The sequence below is a fragment of the Ovis canadensis genome, chromosome 1 (genome assembly GCF_042477335.2).
Source record: "Ovis canadensis isolate MfBH-ARS-UI-01 breed Bighorn chromosome 1, ARS-UI_OviCan_v2, whole genome shotgun sequence".
NCBI lineage: Eukaryota > Metazoa > Chordata > Mammalia > Artiodactyla > Bovidae > Ovis > Ovis canadensis.
In genome coordinates, this window is record NC_091245.1 from 262265191 (window position 1) to 262283841 (window position 18651).

The following is an 18651-nucleotide window of genomic DNA, read 5'->3' on the forward strand; positions in this document are numbered from 1 at the left end:
TCTGATCTTACATTTAGATCTTTAATCCATTTTGAGTTTATTTTTGTGTACGGTGTTAGAAAGTGATCTAGTTTCATTCTTTTACAAGTGGTTGACCAGTTTTCCCAGCACCACTTGTTAAAGAGATTGTCTTTACTCCATTGTATATTCTTGCCTCCTTTGTCAAAGATAAGGTGTCCATATGTGTGTGGATTTATCTCTGGGCTTCCTATTTTGTTCCATTGATCTATGTGTCTGTCTTTGTGCCAGTACCATACTGTCTTGATGACTGTGGCTTTGTAGTAGAGCCTGAAGTCAGGCAAGTTGATTCCTCCAGTTCCATTCTTCTTTCTCAAGATTGCTTTGGTTATTCTAGGTTTTTTGTATTTCCATACAAATCTTGAAATTATTTGTTCTAGTTCTGTGAAAAATGTGGCTGGTAGCTTGACAGGGATTGCATTGAATTTGTAAATTGCTTTGGGTAGTATACTCATTTTCACTATATTGATTCTTCCAATCCATGAACATGGTATATTTCTCCATCTATTAGTGTCCTCTTTGATTTCTTTCATCAGTGTTTTATAGTTTTCTATATATAGGTCTTTAGTTTCTTTAGGTAGATATATTCCTAAGTATTTTATTCTTTTCATTGCAATGGTGAATGGAATTGTTTCCTTAATTTCTTTTTCTACTTTCTCATTATTCGTGTATAGGAATGCAAGGGATTTTTGTGTGTTGATTTTATATCCTGCAACTTTACTATATTCGTTGATTAGCTCTAGTAATTTTCTGGTGGAGTCTTTAGGGTTTTCCATGTAGAGGATCATGTCATCTGCAAACAGTGAGAGTTTTACTTCTTCTTTTCCAATTTGGATTCCTTTTATTTCTTTTTCTGTTCTGATTGCTGTGGCCAAAACTTCCAGAACTATGTTGAATAGTAGCGGTGAAAGTGGACACCCTTGTCTTGTTCCTGACTTTAGGGGAAACGCTTTCAATTTTTCACCATTGAGGATAATGTTTGCTGTGGGTTTGTCATATATAGCTTTTATTATGTTGAGGTCTGTTCCTTCTATTCCTGCTTTCTGGAGAGTTTTTATCATAAATGGTTGTTGAATTTTGTCAAAGGCCTTCTCTGCATCTATTGAGATAATCATATGGTTTTTATTTTTCAATTTGTTAATATGGTGAATTACATTGATTGATTTGCAGATATTGAAGAATCCTTGCATCCCTGGGATAAAGCCCACTTGGTCATGGTGTATGATCTTTTTAATGTGTTGTTGGATTCTGATTGCTAGAATTTTGTTGAGGATTTTTGCATCTATGTTCATCAGTGATATTGGCCTGTAGTTTTCTTTTTTTGTGACATCTTTGTCAGGTTTTGGTATTAGGGTGATGGTGGCCTCATAGAATGAGTTTGGAAGTTTACCTTCCTCTGCAATTTTCTGGAAGAGTTTGAGGAGGATAGGTGTTAGCTCTTCTCGAAATTTTTGGTAGAATTCAGCTGTGAAGCCGTCTGGACCTGGGCTTTTGTTTGCTGGAAGATTTCTGATTACCGTTTCAATTTCCGTGCTTGTGATGGGTCTGTTAAGATTTTCTATTTCTTCCTGGTTCAGTTTTGGAAAATTGTACTTTTCTAAGAATTTGTCCATTTCTTCCACGTTGTCCATTTTATTGGCATACAACTCCTGATAGTAGTCTCTTATGATCCTTTGTATTTCTGTGTTGTCTGTTGTGATCTCTCCATTTTCATTTCTAATTTTATTGATTTGATTTTTCTCTCTTTGCTTCTTGATGAGTCTGGCTAATAGTTTGTCAATTTTATTTATCCTTTCAAAGAACCAGCTTTTGGCTTTGTTGATTTTTGCTATGGTCTCTTTTGCATTTATTTCTGCCCTAATTTTTAAGATTTCTTTCCTTCTACTAACTCTGGGGTTCTCCAACTCTTCCTTTTCTAGTTGCTTTAGTTGCAGAGTTAGGTTATTTATTTGACTTTTTTCTTGTTTCTTGAGGTATGCCTGTATTGCTATGAACTTTCCTCTTAGCACTGCTTTTATAGTGTCCCACAGGTTTTGGGTTGTTGTGTTTTCATTTTCATTAGTTTCTATGCATATTTTGATTTCTTTTTTGATTTCTTCTGTGATTTGTTGGTTATTCAGAAGTGTGTTGTTCAATCTCCATATGTTGGAATTTTTAATAGTTTTTCTCCTGTAATTGAGATCTAATCTTAATGCATTATGGTCAGAAAAGATGCTTGGAATGATTTCGATATTTTGAATTTATCAAGTTTAGATTTATGGCCCAGGATGTGATCTATCCTGGAGAAGGTTCCATGAGCACTTGAAAAAAAGGTGAAATTCATTGTTTTGGGGTGAAATGTCCTGTAGATATCAATTAGGTCTAACTGATCTAATGTATCGTTTAAAGTTTGCATTTCTTTGTTAATTTTCTGTTTAGTTGATCTGTCCATAGGTGTGAGTGGGGTATTAAAGTCTCCCACTATTATTGTGTTATTGTTGATTTCCCCTTTCATACTTGTTAGCATTTGTCTTACATATTGCGGTGCTCCTATATTGGGTGCATATATATTTATAATTGTTATATCTTCTTCTTGGATTGTTCCTTTGATCATTATGTAGTGGCCTTCTTTGTCTCTTTTCACAGCCTTTGGTTTAAAGTCTATTTTATCGGATATGAGTATTGCCACTCCTGCTTTCTTTTGGTCTCTATTTGCGTGGTATATCTTTTTCCAGCCCTTCACTTTCAGTCTGTATGTGTCCCTTGTTTTGAGGTGGGTCTCTTGTAAGCAGCATATAGAGGGGTGGTGTTTCTGTATCCATTCGGTCAGTCTTTGTCTTTTGGTTGGGGCGTTCAACCCATTTACGTTTAAGGTAATTATTAATAAGTATGATCCCGTTACCATTTACTTTATTGTTTTGGGTTCGGGTTTATACACCCTTTTCGTGTTTCCTGTCTAGAGAATATCCTTTAGAATTTGTTGGAGAGCTGGTTTGGTGGTGCTGAATTCTCTCAGCTTTTGCTTGTCTGTAAAGCTTTTGATTTCTCCTTCGTATTTGAATGAGATCCTTGCTGGGTACAGTAATCTGGGCTGTAGGTTATTGTCTTTCATCACTTTAAGTATGTCTTGCCATTCCCTCCTGGCCTGAAGAGTTTCTATTGAAAGATCAGCTGTTATCCTTATGGGAATGCCCTTGTGTGTTATTTGTTGTTTTTCCCTTGCTGCTTTTAATATTTGTTCTTTGTGTTTGATCTTTGTTAATTTGATTAATATGTGTCTTGGGGTGTTTCGCCTTGGGTTTATCCTATTTGGAACTCTCTGTGTTTCTTGGACTTGGGTGATTATTTCCTTCCCCATTTTAGGGAAGTTTTCAACTATTATCTCCTCAAGGATTTTCTCATGATCTTTCTTTCTGTCTTCTTCTTCTGGGACTCCTATAATTCGAATGTTGGAGCGTTTCATATTTTCCTGGAGGTCTCTGAGATTGTCCTCATTTCTTTTAATTCGTTTTTCTTGTTTCCTCTCTGATTCATTTATTTCTACCATTCTATCTTCTATTTCACTAATCCTATCTTCTGCCTCCGTTATTCTACTAATTGTTGCCTCCAGAGTGTTTCTGATCTCATTTATTGCATTATTCATTATATTTTGACTCTTTTTTATTTCTTCTAGGTCCTTGTTAAACCTTTCTTGCATCTTCTCAATCTTTGTCTCTAGCCTGTTTATCTGTGATTCCATTTTGATTTCAAGATTTTGGATCATTTTCACTATCAATATTCGGAATTCCTTCTCCGGTAGATTCCCTACTTCTTCCTCTTTTGTTTGGTTTGGTGGGCAACTCTCCTGTTCCTTTACCTGCTGTGTATTCCTCTGTCTCTTCATCTTGGTTATATTGCTGCGTTTGGGGTGGCCTTTTTATATTCTGGTAATTTGTGGAGTTCTCTTTATTATGGAGCTTCCTCACTTTGGGTGGGGTTCTATCAGTGGCTTGTCAAGGTTTCCTGGTTAGGGAGGCTTGTGTTGGAGTTTTGGTGGGTGGAGCTGGGTTTCTTCTCTCTGCAGTGCAGTGGAGTAACCCGTAATGGGTTATGAGACATCAAAGGTTTTGGGATAATTTTGAGCTGCCTGTATATTGAAGCTCAGGGGAGTGTTCCTGTGTTGCTGGAGAATTTGCGTGGTATGTCTTGTTTTGGAACTTGTTGGCCCTTGGGTGGAGCTTGGTTTCGGTGTAGGTATGAAGGCATTAGATGGGCTCCTATTGCTCAATGTTCCCTGAATTCAAGAGTTCTCTAATGTTTTCAGGCTTTGTATTTAAGCCTCCTGCTTCTGGTTTTCAGTTTTATTTTTACAGTAGCCTCTAGACTTCTCCATCTATACAGCACCGATGATAAAATATCTAGGTTAAAGATGAAAAGTTTCTCCACATTGAGGGACACTCAGAGAGGTTCACTGGGTTATAAGGAGAAGAGAAGATGGAGGAGGTAGTTAGAGGTAACTGGAATGAGACGCGGTGAGATCAAAAGAGAAGAGAGCAAGCTAGCCAGTAGTCACTTCCTTATGTGCGCTCTATAGTCTGGACCGCTCAGAGGTATTTACAGAGTTATACGGGGAAGAGGAGAGGGAGGAAGTAGACAGAGGTGACCAGGAGGATCAGAGAGAGAAATGAGTAGGAGAGAGACAAATCCTGCCAGTAACCTGTTCCTTAGGTGTTCCCCACCATCTGGAACACACAGAGATTCAGAGTTGGATAGAGGAGAGATGGGGGAGAAAAGAGACAGAGGCCACCTGGTGGAGAAAAAGGAGAGTCCAGAGGAGGAGAGAGTGGTCAAGCCAGTAATCTCGCTCTCAGGTAAACTGGGGTAGTGAAGTTTGGGTTTTTAAATGTACAAAATTGGCAATAAACACCTAAGAGCAAAGATTAAAAATCTGTTTTTGAAGACAATGGTCTGCTTTTCTGGTTGCCTGATGTCCTCTGCCAGCCTACAGAAGTTGTTTTGTGAAGTTTGCTCAGCGTTGAAATGTTCTTTTGAGGAATTTGTGAGGGAGAAAGTGGTCTTCCCGTCCTATTCCTCCGCCATCTTTCCCTTCAGTCCCCAGTCAATTCTTCACAAATGTATTGTTTCTTTGTCTAAAAAGTATAAAAGCTGCATGCTTTGGCCACTTCTGTGCTCCCTTTTCTGTGAGACCTCCACGCACGGAGTAAAATTTGTTTCTTTTTCTCCTATTAGCCTGTCTTGTATAAATTTTATTGTTAAGAACTCATGAGGAGAGGGGAAATTTCCCTTCCCTGCCAACTTTGATCCATTTTAAAACATATTCATCAACTCAAAAGGAACACTGTACAGTTTAGATATCATTCTTCTATTTCCTCATCCATCCCATCCCCATACAATGTTTAATCCATTTTCTGTGTATATATATGTACATATATGTGTGTGTGTGTATGCCTATTCTGGACATTTTATGTAAATAAAGTCATACAAAAACATGACTTAGCACGTTTTCAAGGTTCATTTATGTTGTAGTATGTATCAGTACTTCATTCCTTTTCATTGCTAAACAATATTTCATTATATGGATACACCACAACTTATTCATTAATCCGTTCATTCGACTGTTATGGCTAATGCTATTATGGACTTTGTGTATAGGTTTATGTATGCACGGATATTTTCAGTTGTCCAGGGATTATAACTAGAGAAGGAACTGTTGGGCCACATGGTAGTTCTATATTTAACCTTTTGAGGAAGTGTCCAGTTATTAGGTTGGTGAAAAAGTAATTGCAGTTTTGGACTGTGAATTCTAACTCATTATAGCTAGACTCAAACACATCTTTATTAGGCAAAATAAGAGCCATTATAATCAACACATTTTGCCAATGAGAAATAATGTTTGCTCAATTCTGTAGCATATAAATCCATGCTTCAGGATTTGACGAACTCTTGGAAAGACTTATCTGTCTCCTGCTGGTTGTGGAAGCATTTTCCCTGCAAAAAGTTGTTGAGATGCCTGAAGAAATGGTAGTCAGTTGGCGAGAGGTCAGGTGAATATGGCAGATGAGGCAAAACTTTGTAGCCCAATTCCTTCAGCTTTTGAAGCATTGGTTGTACCACTTTGAGCCAGGTGTTGTCATGCAGAAGAACTGGGCTCTCTCTGTTGACCAATTCTAGCTATAGTCATTGAAATTTTCAGTGCATCCCTTGGGTTTGCTGAGCATACTTCTCAGATGTAATGGTTTAGCTGGGATTCAGAAAGTTGTAGTGGATCAGAAGGGCAGCAGACCACCAAGCAGTGAGCATGACCTTTCCTTGGTGAAGTTTGGCTTTGGGAAGTGCTTTGGAGTTTCTCCTCAGTCCACCTACTGAGCTGGTCATCACTAGTTGTTATATAAAATCCACTTTTTATTGCATGTCACAACCCAATCAAGAAATGGTTTGTTCGGCTTATGAGGCATAGAGATTTTTCACATTTCCAATTTGCTTCAAATACCAACCAACCGTAGGATGGTCGATGCTGAGTTCTTCACCAACTTCTCGTGTAGTCGTAAGGGGATCAGCTCTGATGATCCTCCCAATTTGTCATTGTCAGCTTCCAATGGCTGTCCACTCCACTCCTCATCTTCAAGGCTCTTGTCTCCTTTGCAAAACTTCTTAAACCACCGCTGCACTGTACATTCGTTAGCAGTTCCTGGGCCAAATGCGTTGTTGATGTTGCAAGTTGTCTCTGCTGCTCTATGTCCCATTTTGAACTCAAGAAAGAAAATTGCTCAAATTTGCTTTTGTCTAACATCATTTCCCTAGTCTAAAATAAATATAAAATACACAGCAAGTAATGAGTCATTAGCAAAAAATAAAGCAAGAAGTGCACATTAAAATGATGTATAACATTAGTGCCTTTATTTAAGAATGCATTCCGATATCAAACAGCAAAATTCAGCAATGCAAAACTGCAATTAATTTTGCACCAACCTAATATTACCCAGATTGTAGGCACCATTTTACGTTCCCGGCAGCAAAGTATGATGGTTCCAATTTCTCTACATTATCTCCAGCGTTTATTCTTGTCTGACTTTTTGATTCTAGTCATACTAGTGAGTGGGAAGTAGTCTCTTATTGTGGTTTTGAATTGCCTGTCTTTAATGACCCATGATGTTAGATATCTTTTACACCTACGTGCTTGTTGGCCATTTGTGTTCCTTCTTGGGAGAAATGCGTATTCAACTTGTTCACCCATTTTTAATTGTGTGGTTTGTTTTTTTGTTATTGAATTGTAGTTCAGGTATATATGATTTGCAAATATTTTATTCTTGTCCATACATTATGTTTATTGTTTACAGTGTCCCTTTGCTAAAATATGATCTCTACAAGACCAGACATCTTTTTCTATCTTGTCTGATGATGTATCCCAAGTACCTAGGCACGTACAGCCACTGTTCAATAAATATTTGTTGGATGAATATGTTAATCTATTACTCAAACAGTTACTGCTAAATAAGTTGTTTTTGTTGTTTTTCCTGCATGGAAGATGCAATTCAAAACATAGTGCTAAAATCGTCCTTTCAGTCCAATCCAAAGACATTTGCCAAAGAGGCTTCTGAGGTGCCTCAGTATTTTACCCTTCATCTTTAGGAGTTCTTGTTTCATCATTTATAAAGTAAAAAAAATAATATCTTAATATTTTCTCCATAGATGTTATGAGTATGCAATGAAATAATGTATATAACATGTGATTCAAACTAGATAGAAGTTTATTTCTCACATAATAGTTTGAACATGCAGGTCTTTCTGCTCCATGAGGAGAACTAGGCATTACATTTCTTTCATCTTGTTCTTCTTCCGCCTCTTAGAATATTGTTCCCTATATCAGTTAACTATTGATGCATAAAAAGCTACCCCAGAACTTTATGGCTTAAAACACTTAATTTTTGTTCATGGTTCTTAGAACTGGCAAATTGGTTTGTGCTCAGATGGACGTTTCTTCCACTGGTCTCTCCTGGGATCACTCATGCAGAAATGGTCACCTGGTAGCCTGATTGGGATTGTGTAGTCCAAGATCACCTACTCACTTGTCAACTGGGCATCTCTCTCCACATGGTGTCTTTATTGCCAAGGAGGCTAACCCCAGTATGTTTAAATGGTGGTCACAGCATTATAAGGAAAAAAAAAACCTAAAAATTAAATAGCACCTTAAGACCTAGGCTTAGGAAGCTGATTTTATCACTTGTACACCGTTGTATTTTCCAAAGAAGATTAAAAAGGAGAAAGAGACTTCACCTTTTGACAGGAGAAGCAGCAAAATCATTTTACAAAGAGGCATCCATATACAGGTGGGATACATTTGTGGCTATTACCATCTTCCTCTTCTGTACTATTGAAGCCATCTCATGAGTGTCACATTTGCATTTCAGTTCACTCTAGATCTAATGAATCAGGGACCTGGAGTGGGGCCCTGCAATGTGTATTTTAACAAGCTGCACTGGTGATTCTGATTCAACCTAGAGTTTGAGAACCATGCTCTATTAAATATGGCACTACTGGGCACAAATCTCTTCTTAAGGGCCAAGGCACCCATCCTCAAGCTGCAGGGAATCTTGGCTGCTGACATAGCCGTGTTCCTCACTGGGAATTCCCTCAACATCAGGGACCCACCTTGCCCAAAGTTACACTCCCTACCAGCATGTGGTCCATGACCAATAGCTGGCTGACATAGGGATACAAATATCCAACCTCTTGTCTCAAATTGGGACAATTCTAAAGAGCTTTCTCAACTCCAGAGTTCTCCATGGATCAGCTAAAGCCTCAGTGGTCACCACATTGCAAGTCAGCATCTTTGTCTGCCCAATTTTACAGGCGTACCATGGAGATATTGAAGGTTTGGTTCCAGGCCACTTGCAATAAAACATGTGTCACAATAAATCAGTCACATGAATTTTTTTGGTTTCCCAGACCATTTGCTGTGGTCTATTTTTTTTTTTTTTTAGTACAAAGTTAGGCTCTTTATTCAGACAGTAGAGTAAGGCACAGCAAAATGAGAGGGCGGGCTGTCTCCATGGCAACAGAAAGTCTCATAAACCAAGTTCTTGAGTTCTGTCACGTAGACTCGTCCTGGATCAGGAGAAGAAAGGCTTCGACTTGATACAAACAAAACCGGGCAGCCTGGCTACACTGTGGAAGGGTGGCTGGCTGTATGCTCTCTGGTCAGGCCTTCTGGAAGTGCTCGGTGAGGACATCGAGCAGCTCCTGCTTCTTCAGCCCGCCCTTCAGCCCATACATCCTGCAGGCTTCCTTCAGTGCGGGCACAGTGAGCTTACCCAGCGTGCCCTTGCTGACGTGGGCCTTCAGCTCCTCTTCGGACAACTCCACCTTGGGCCTTTTGCTTCCAGAACTTTCATCATTTTGTTTTCGCTTGGTTACTTTTCCCTCAGGATTATAATCTGGTGGGTAGACAAGTTCCTTAAACTCATCCACAAGGGAGCCCAGTCTTTTATCCATTACTTCAGTCTTGGGCAATGTCAGGTCCACAGTTTGCTCAGGCTCCATCAAATCCAGCGCCAAGGCTTCCATGTTCCTGAAGTGCTGCTGCAAGACTGGGTTCTCGAAGCTGTCACTTCTGTACTTGAAGCGGAGCTTCTGAACAATAGCCTTCATCTTGTCTACCTGCTCTGAGTTGGCCATGACTTTTTCGGTAAAGGGCACCTTCCGTTTGTCATCAGCATAGGGTAAGAAGATGAGCTGGAAGCCTGGGGGAGCCAGCTGTATTTTCTGGTCATCCAGCTCCTCTTCCTGTGGCACCAAGGCCACAAAACAAGGCGGGGTGTTCTGGCGCGGTGCGTATCTGCACACAGCCAAGACCTCCTTCTCCAGGCACTTGATGAGCAGAGCACTGAACAGAGTTGAGCTCCCATTTATCAGGGACTCCTCGGGGTACACGAACAGGGAGGGCCTCAGGTAATGGTGCTTCTTCAGCATCATCAAGGGCTTGAAACCGATGAGAATCAAACCTGGTTCATCAAACCGCTTAAGCTCTTCTGTTTCCTCTTTCTCTAATACAATCTGGCGATGCCCATAGATCTGGGACATCTTGGTGTCACTAGGCAAAAGCAAACTGCCTGTATTTACATTAAATGTCTGGGTCTTGGTTTTCACTGGTTCATTGGTTTCACGATAAAGCCTCACTGGAGAAGGTCTGTAAGCCTTCTGGACCATATTATAAATGCCAACAGTGAGAGCGACATCTTTGTTGAGTTTAAGCTTCAACCAGTAGAGCACACGCTTCCTGGTCTCCTTGGCCCGAACCTTCCTCAACAGGTCTTCGAGCTTGCTAGACTCCTCAAAGTGAATCCCTATGTCCTCATCCTCTGCTACGATAATATCTCTGTAGAACAAGGATATGTCAAAGCCTCCACGTTTCTTTAGGTGCATCAAGTCAAGGAAGATACCAGTGTCCCGGAGATCCCCAGCTTTGGTCCTGGCCCGGCTGGCTTTGGCACTGTCGTCACCGTGGGGGTCATCTTCATTGGTGAAAAGCATGATCCTCTTATGGCTCATCTTGAACTGGACGTCGCTGAAGAGGTTGGCACAGACCCACAGCACTTCACTTAAGGAGTAATCAGAGCCGTGGCCAATTTGGTCTTGGAAATATTTCTTCCCCTCCTGCCCCTTAAACTTGTCAAGCTCCTACACTCATTTAGCACCTGGATTATCCAGTTCCTGTAAGACGTAAATATTTTTGAAATTCACTGAATTTTTGTCCTTCTTGGTACCATAGAACACCACTGCCAAGAGATTTCGATTACTGCTTATGATCTTATTGGTGTATACGCTCTGGATGCACTGGATGCTCACGTCAAAAGGAGTCAACTCATCTTCATCCTGAGATTCAAACATGGCCCTGGAAGCATCAACCAAGAAAATCAAACTATCTCTTCCTGAATATGAATAATCTCCACCTGCTTCAAGGCCCTCTTCTTGTTCTTCTTCCTCATCACCCTGATTTTTGTAGTAAGACTCCCACCCTGACATGTTGTTACTGCTCACTTGAACTCAAGGAAGAGATCAATTTTGTGGTCTATTTTTTAAAGTAATTTTTTAAATCATTTTTTTTGGTTGTGCTGGGTCTTTGTTGCTGTGGCATGAGGGCTTTATTGCCCTGAGGCATGTGGGTTCTTAGTTCCCCAACCAGGTATCAAACCAGCGTCCCCTGCATTGGAAGGTGGATTCTTAACCACTGAACCACTAGGGAAGTCCCTATACTGTAGCCTATTAAGTGTGAAATAGAGTTATGTCTTTAAAAATATACATACACTAACGAAAAATACTTTATTGCTAAAAAGTGCCAACCATTTTCTAAGCCTTTAGCAAGTCATAGTTGTAACATCAAAGATCACTGATCATAGAGCATCGTAGCAAATATAATAACAATGAAAAAGTTTGAAATATTGTGAGAATAATCAAAATGTCACACAGAGACATGAAGTGAGTAAATGCTCATGGAAAAATGGTACTCATAGACTTGCTTGATGCAAGGTTGCTAGAGACCTTCAATTTGTGAAAAGCACAATATCTTCAAAATACAATAAAATGAGGTCTGCCTGTACTTTCCTTACTCCCTTATAGGTGTAGCTCTTGAGAATACCTTAATGTACCTTTCACACACAACTCTGCATCTGACAGCCAATTTCCTGGGAATGAATCTAAGGCATGTTTGAAACAACACACGCACAAAGATTTATAATAGCAAAAGATTAACAACTTAAATGCCCGCAGTAGAGGACTGGTGAAATAAACCCTGTGGCTTCTGAAGAGAATTACAAATGACATGGAAAGAGCTCTGCAAATAATAATAGTAGTGATAAAAGGTTACAAGTATATAGCATTTACTATGTACAAAGGACAGTTCTAAGGTCTTTATGTGTAGGTGCTTTTCCTGTGCCCAGCCCAAGAAGAGTAGAAAGGAAACTCAAGAAAGAATCTCCCAGGTAAAGAAAATTGCATTTGAAGTTCCAGGGGCAAGAGAGGATTTGGAGTATTTTTAAAATTCACATTAGACACACTATATACAGGACAATAGAAGTGCGTAGTGTGAGTGGAAAAAAAAAAAAAAAACAGAGATGAGGCAAGACAATTAAGATGGAACCGGGAGAAGCATGTAGCATGACTGAGCCCTGGGACCAGTTCAATTCAGGTCTGTCTCTCAGTTGTGTCTGACTCTTTGCAACCCCATGAATCGCAGCACGCCAGGCCTTCCTGTCCATCACCAACTCCCAGAGTTCACTCAGACTCGAGTCCATCTAGTCGGTGGTGATGTCATCCAGCCATCTCATCCTCTGTCATCCCCTTCTCCTCCTGCCCCCAATCCCTCCCAGCATCAGAGTCTTTTCCAATGAGTCAACTCTTCGCATGAGGTGGCCAAAGGACTGGAGTTTCAGCTTTAGCATCATTCCTTCCAAAGAAATCCCAGGGCTGATCTCCTTTAGAATGGACTGGTTGGATCTCCTTGCAGTCTAAGGGACTCTCAAGAGTCTTCTCCAACACCAGTTAGGAGGCTGTTACTCTGGTCCCAGCAAGAGCCAACAGTGTCTTGGGGTAAGACAGAGATAACAGACATGGGAAACAGATTTGTGAGATGATGTTAATCCAACGCAGTAATTTAAATCAGACGTGGGAGGAGAGGCAGATTTGGGTTTGTTTGTATGTAGGTAGTGGGCATGCTTTCAAGAATTGGGTTTGAATATATCAAGTTGGGGAAATTCCTAGTCAAAATCCAAGTGAAGCTGTCAAATAAGCAGTTGGATATGTAAGTCTGGGATTCAGTCTGAACTGAGCATTGAGCTGACATTGTGTCTGTGTTATTTAAAGACTGATTAGATGATTTTAGGAAATTAATGTTGATGGTAAAATTTTCCCTTGTGATTACCCTGAGGACTGACAGACCCGTCATTTTATTTATATGAGTTGAGTTGAGTTGTGTTCGGTTGCTCAGTCATGTCCGACTCTTTGCTACCCCATGGACTGCAGCATGCCAGGCTTCCCTGTCCATCACCAACTCCCAGAGTTTACTCAAACTCATGCCATCCAACCATCTCATCCTCTGTCATCCCTTCCTGTTTCTGCCTTCAATGTTTCCCAGCATCAGGGTCTTTTCCAACAAGTCACTTCTTCAAATCAGGTGGCCAAAGTATCAGAGGTTCAACTTTAGCATCAGTCCTTCCAATGAATATTCAGCACTGATTTCCCTGGGATGGACTGGTTGGATCTCCTTGCTGTCCAAGGGACTCTCAAGAGTCTTCTCCAACACCACAGCTCAAAAGCATCAATTCTTCAGTGCTCAACTTTCTTTATGGTCCAACTCTCACATCTATACATGACTACTGGAAAAACCATAGCTTTGACTAAACAGACCTTTTTTGGCAAAGTAATGTCTCTGCTTTTTAATATGCTGCCTAGGTTGGTCATAACTTTTCTCCCAAGAAGCAGGTGTATTTTCATTTCATGGCTTCAGTCACCATCTGCAGTGATTTTGGACCATAAGAAAAGAAAGTCTGTTACTGTTTCCACTGTTTCCCCATTTACTTGCCATGAAGTAATGAGACCAGATGCCATGATCTTAGTTTTCTGAATGTTGAGTTTTAAGCCAACTTTTTCACTCTTCTCTTTCATTTTCATCAGGAGGCTCTTTAGTTCTTCACTTTCTGCCATAAGGGTGGTGTCATCTGCATATCTGAGGTTATTGGTATTTCTCCCGGCAATCTTGATTCCAGCTTTTGCTTCGTCCAGCCCAGCATTTCCCATGAAATAGGAACTCTGCATTTAAGTTAAATAAGCAAGGTGACAATATACAGCCTTAACATACTACTTTTCCAATTTGGAAACAGTCTGTTGTTCCATGCCCAGTTCTAACTGTTGCTTCCTGACCTGCATACAGGTTTCTCAGGAGGCAGGTCAGGTGGTCTGATATTCCCATCTCTTTCAGAATTTTCCACAGTTTATCGTGATCCACATAGTCAAAGTCTTTGGCATAGTCAATAAAGCAGAAGTAGATGTTTCTCTGGAACTCTTGCTTTTTTGATGATCCAGCGGATGTTGGTAATTTGATCTCTGCTTCCTCTGCCTTTCCTAAATCCAGCTTTAACATCTGGAAGTTCATGGTTCATGTACTGTTGAAGCCTAGCTTGAAGAATTTTGAACTTTACTTTGCTAGTGTGTGAGATGAGTGCAATTGTGTGGTAGTTTGAGCATTCTTTGGCATTTATTTATATATATATTAATAAATATCTATGAATAAATGAAACTTGAACTTTTAAAGTAAAAGTGAGACATTTACCTTTAATGGGGAGATGGAGAAGAGCACAGCAAAAGCGATTGAATAGGAGTGTGGAGACAATGAGGGGAAAAGAGTGCTCTAGAAATCCAGACCAACTGCTCCTGAGAACTGGAAGCTGAGCCCTGGGTCTTGGCACTGAGGTCATTCATGGCCTAAACAAGAGCAGCATAGGGTAGTAGAGACCACACTGCGGTGGACTGAAAAGTGAAAGTGGGGAGAGAAGAAAGGAAGAGAGAAAGGGAGGAAGGAAGGGAGGGAAGGAAGGAAGATGAAAGCTGGTGAGGGAGGAAGGGAAGATGAGTATGGTGTGTGTGGAAAGAAGTCATTTAGAAAGAAATATATGGGGACTTCCCTGGTGGTCTGGGATTCTCAGGCGGCTCAGTGGTAGAGAATCTGCCTGCCAGTGTAGGAGATGTGGGTTCAATCTCTGGTTCAGGAAGATCCCCTGAAAGAGGGAATGGCAACCCACTCCAGTATTCTTGCCTTGGAAGTCCCATGGGCAGAGGAGCCTGGCAGGCTATAGTTACGAAGAGTCAAACATGACTCAGTGACTGAGCATGCATGTTCCTGGTCGTCCAGTGGCTAAGATTCCACATTCCCAATGCAGGTGGCCTGGATTAGATCCCTGGTCAGGGAAATAGATTCTACATACTGCAACTAAGAGTTTGCATGCTGCAGTGAAAGATTTGCAAGCTGCAACTAAGACCTGGTGCAGCCAAATAAATAATAAAGCAATATATAGTGTTCAATGACAACTTTCCCACCTAAAATGTCAATTAAGAACATAACAGTCACCTAACCTCTACATCATCTAGTAGTTGTGAATATCAATACTCTAATACACTATGAAATACGTATAATAGTATCTAGGGCATAGTAAGCATTTTAAAATGAAATTTCTTGAAATTAAATAGAAGCTTTCATTATTATTCTTAGCATTATGTAACTGTCGCAAATGCTGCACTCTTACAAGACAGGAAGTGAGCCTGGACTTGAAATAGATTTTTAAAAAATCTCATTAGGTAACAAAAAAAGAGAAAAAAACATAGACAAGGATTAGAGGAGAGTCACAGGGGTGAGAATTCATGTCTTTATTATGTGTTGTTATTTGTCATCCTAATTACCATCAATATTTAACAGGTAGTCTGATTTCCTAGGGAATCAGGGTGACTGAGTTTCTGACTAGAAGTGAAATAAATGTTCACTCCTGGGAGGTGTTATTTCTTTCTGCTCCAAAAAGCCAGCTGGTGCTACGAAAACAGTTAATTGAATTTTTCCACCTCCCTCAGAAAAAGCTTCTAAAAGAGCCCATTTTCTTCTCAAATGGGAACATTTTATTCACAAAAATCTTATTTTAGTGACTATCCATCTAGTCAATTCATTAAGCAGAGTTTGGTATTCCACTTACTGGAGCCATTTTGACTGAAATGAATGCAAATGATTGAGTGATTTTTCTTGTTGAGAGAGAGGAGAAATGCTTTTGAGAAAGTCAATATAAATTATTTTTCTAGGAAGAAATAAATATTACTGGTTCAGTATACTATAGACCTTATTCAGAAAAACCATGAGTTATAAGACCTCTATCTACATTGTGCTGTCCAATACTTTAGTCACAATGAAATATGGCTAGTGCAACCAAAGAACTGAATTTTTAATTGTACTTAATATTCATTAAGCTTCCCTGGTGGCTCAGACGGTAAAGCGTCTGCCCGCAATGTGGGAGACCAGGGTTCAATTCCTGGGTCGGGAAGATCCCCTGGAGAAGGAAATGGCAATCCACTCAAGCACTCTTGCCTGGAAAATCCCATGGACGGAGAAGCCTGATAGGCTACAGTTCATGGGGTCGCGAAGAGTCGGACACGACTGAGTGACTTCACTTTCACTTTCAATATTCATTAATTTAAATTTAAAGAACTCTTAAGTTTTGAACAACTAGAGTAGGTAAATTTACTTTTTTTAACTGTAAGTTTTATGTACTATAAATACAGATCAAGAATTTTTTATGAAAATTAGCACCTAAATTAAGAGGTGCTGTAGGTATAAGATAAACAATGGGTTTTGAAGACTTGTTATGAAAAAAGAATGTAGAGTATCTCATTAGTAGTATTTCATACTCACTACATGTCAAAATGATAATCATTTGAATATATGGGGTTAAGTAATATATATTATTAAAATTAATTTCACCTATTTCTTTTCGGCTTTTTTAAGGTGGCTACTGGAAATATTCTAGGTACACTTGTAGCTTACATTATGTTTTTATATTTATGTTCCAAGATTCATTGAAATCTATCAAAACTACTATGTAAAGAGATTTTAAAAAGCAAGATGGCTATTATTTTATGTCAAAATAGTGAAATTTAAAGTCATTGTGCTAATTTTGAAGACATTTTGATAGTGACTACTTGAATCAGGCACACTTAAAATAAATTATAGTGGGATATTTGGGAATTTGCTGTAAGAAAATCTCAAAATACAGAGAAAGTTTTATGCTAGATGAAATTCATGGCAATTTAATTTATAATTAGGAAAGCATTTAAAATAATTTGTATATAGAACAGCAGAAAATGCTTGAAGAAGTGAAAGGATAGTCTTAATTGAATATCATGATATTATTAAAAATACTAATGATGCTCACATAACAATATGTAAACTGTTTGCCACCCAATATTAAATGAATAAAGCAGTATACAAAATGATGTTCGTATACAATTAGAACAAATTTTAAATTATATATACATATAGACATGAACTGGAAATAAACATAAAAAAGAAAAATAGTTTATTTGTTACACTAGTGGAAATGTAAATGTGTTTATTTAACAAAAAGGGGACATTATGTTGTATAATTATTCTGTAATGCTGCTAAGTCGCTTCAGTCGTGTCCAACTCTGTGCAACCCCATAGATGGCAGCCCACCAGGCTCCCCTGTCCCTGGGATTCTCAGGCAAGAACACTGGAGTGGGTTGCCATTTCCTTCTCCAATGCATGAAAGTGAAAAGTGAAAATGAAGTCGCTCAGTCGTGTCCAACTCTTAGTGACCCCATGGACTGCAGCCCCCCAGGCTCCTCCATTAAAAAGGACTTTCCAGGCAAGAGTACCGGAGTGGGGTGCCATTGCCTTCTCCGATTCTATAATACAGTTATTATATTATGAGTATTATGATTTATTATGTTTGTATGATAAATAAATATACAGTGAACTGGAAAAGCATGTTAGAGTGAGTGGAAACATTTAAAATTTTCTTTTAGTGAATGAAAATTATATCAGTAAATTACAATACTTGGATTGAATTAACTGGGTATCCATGTAATATAGGGTAAAACTTCTTTTCCTTCTAAAATTGTACCAAGGCCAAGTGTTTTCCTTAGGGCCACATATCCTACTAACTCTATATTCTGCTGGTGGCTTTAGGGAAAAAGAGATCAGAAAGGCATTTGGAAATGAAATGAGTTCTCTGATTGTTGGAAGAAAGACCTGGTTAAGACTGTCAGAAACATTTGCAAATGTGTGAATGCATTGCACCCAAAGAGAAAAGAAAAAACTGTCACCAAGAGAATAATTTTGTGCTAATGTTGGGTGACAACACCATGGCACTTCCCTCTTTTTTCCTGATCAGATTTTTCATTTTTCTTGTTGCAGTTCATTCTGGTAATGATGTACAGCCTAATTACCTTTTTGAGCATGGCTTTAATTTGAGGCCCTTTGTCCCTTAAATTCAACCTTACATAATTGCTTGCATTTTTTCCCTTTTAACTCCTTCCAAGATTGCTTTAGTTAGTGAATTTCTACTCACTTTGAAAGCAAAAGGTATTCATTTTTCTATATTTTGAAATCTATACAACCTTATCTAAGATTAGTTAATAAGCAAGGTTTGGAGTTATAAGCATGTTATTAGCATATGCAAATCATTAACAATTTCTATATTGTAATACATTTGACCTGTATCAGTTCATAAACTTGGCTATAGAAGAAAATTAAGTGATTTGGGTGGAACAAAAGCTGAATACTGAAGAAGGAGAGTTTGTTTGTCTTAATATATTAACCTTGGAATAATTTTCAAGTGATAGACTTACTAGTGCTGGTGCTGACATTTATATTGACTTTATAGTTACATAATGTGTAGAATAACTTTTATTCACCAATTATACTCAGCATTGCTCAAGCTAGACTAGCGGTGTTTTAGAGACTGATTTCATAAAAAGAAAGCAGGCCTTGAAATCATAGAACAGTGGATTCTAATCTAGTCCCTACTATGCCATGCTTTATAGTAAGTTACTTAACCTCTTTGAACTCCAGGTTCCTAAACTTAAATAAAAGTAACATCACAT

At 39.1% G+C, this 18651-nt stretch overlaps 1 pseudogene; it reads right to left on the reverse strand.

Moving 5' to 3' along the window:
• Positions 1 to 8961: 8961 nt before the first annotated feature.
• Positions 8962 to 11053, reverse strand: LOC138419120 (X-ray repair cross-complementing protein 6 pseudogene; annotated as a pseudogene).
• Between the last annotated feature and the right edge of the window lie 7598 nt (positions 11054 to 18651).